This window comes from Nomascus leucogenys, chromosome 17 (assembly GCF_006542625.1).
Source record: "Nomascus leucogenys isolate Asia chromosome 17, Asia_NLE_v1, whole genome shotgun sequence".
Lineage (NCBI taxonomy): Eukaryota > Metazoa > Chordata > Mammalia > Primates > Hylobatidae > Nomascus > Nomascus leucogenys.
Genome location: NC_044397.1, coordinates 67,171,328 through 67,172,915, shown reverse-complemented (window position 1 = coordinate 67,172,915; position 1,588 = coordinate 67,171,328).

Below are 1,588 nucleotides of genomic sequence, written 5' to 3'. Positions count from 1 at the left end.
TAAAAAGGAGAACTAAAAGGAAATTTCAGAACGGAAAAACATAATAACTAAAATTAAAAAAATCAATAAATGGGTTCAATAACCATTCATTCTGAACAACAGAGAAAAGAGACTGAAGGGAAAAAAAGAACAGAGCCTTTGGGAAGCTATGGGATTATAATAAAAGGTCTTACATTGCTATCATTAGAGTCCTGAAAGAAAAGAAGAAATAAGCAGAGGTGAAAAAGTACTCAAAGAAACAACAGCTGGAAGCAACACATAAATATGCACAATTATTATTTTTTTTAATATTTTTATTTTTTTTATTTTTTTTGAGACAGAGTCTCGCTTTTTCACCCAGGCTGGAGTGCAGTGGCTCAATCTCGGCTCACTGCAAGCTCCGCCTCCCGGGTTCACGCCATTCTCCTGCCTCAGCCTCTCCGAATAGCTGGGACTACAGGCGCCAGCCACCATGCCTAGCTAATTTTTTGTATTTTTAGTAGAGACAGGGTTTCACCGTGGTCTCGATCTCCTGACCTCGTGATCCGCCCGCCTCGGCCTCCCAAAGTGCTGGGATTACAAGCAATATGTACAATTATTATGTGTCAATTAAAATCAAATAGAAATGTACTAAAACAAGTACTTTTTTTCATTAAAAAAGGAAATAATCACTGAACACTTTCAAAATTTGGCAAAACGTATAACTCTACAGATTCCAGTGCTGAGTGAACCTCAGAGGATGAACTAAAAGAAATTCATGCCAAGATATATTGTAGTCAAACTTCTGAAAATTAAAGACGAAGTCTTAAAAGCAGTAAGAGATAAATGACAACTTACCTATAAAGAAAAAACAATTCAAATGACAGCAGATTTCTCATCAGAAACCATGGAGGCCAAGAGAAAGAGACACAACATTTTTCAAGAGCTGAAAGTAAAGAGTTCTCAACCTAGATATCTCCATCCAGTGACAATATCCCCTTCAGGAATGAAGGAAAAATTAAGACATTCCCATATGAAGGTAAACTAAGAGATGTTGTTGTCAGTCGAGTTATCCTAACTCCCCACTAGCTCTTCTCTCATATGAACTCATGGAGTGAGAACCCATTCATCACCAAGGGAAGGCACCAAAGCATTTATAAAGGATCTGCCCCATGGATCCTTTGAAGGAGTAACTTTGAAACACCAGGAAAGAAGAAAGACCACAGTAAGTAAAAATATGAGCAAATACATTAAGTTTTCTTAACAATGCTTGATGGTGGAATCAAGCATTATAATACTGATGTGGTTTTAAATGTATGCAAAGGAAATATTTAAGGCAATTTTGTGATGAATAAGGGAGGGTAAACATATGTAAAAAGAATTGACTTCTATACTTCACTCAATGTGGTAAAAATGACATCAATAGATTGTGATATGTGTATAAAATGTAATACTTGGATCAACTACTATAAAACTATACAAAGAGATATACTAAAAAGCAATATAGATAAATGTCTTAATCCATATGGGATACTATACAAAATACCATAGACTAAGTGGTTTATAAACAATAGAAATTTACTTCTTACAGTTCTGGAGACTAGAAAGTCCAAGATCAAGTCACTGGCGG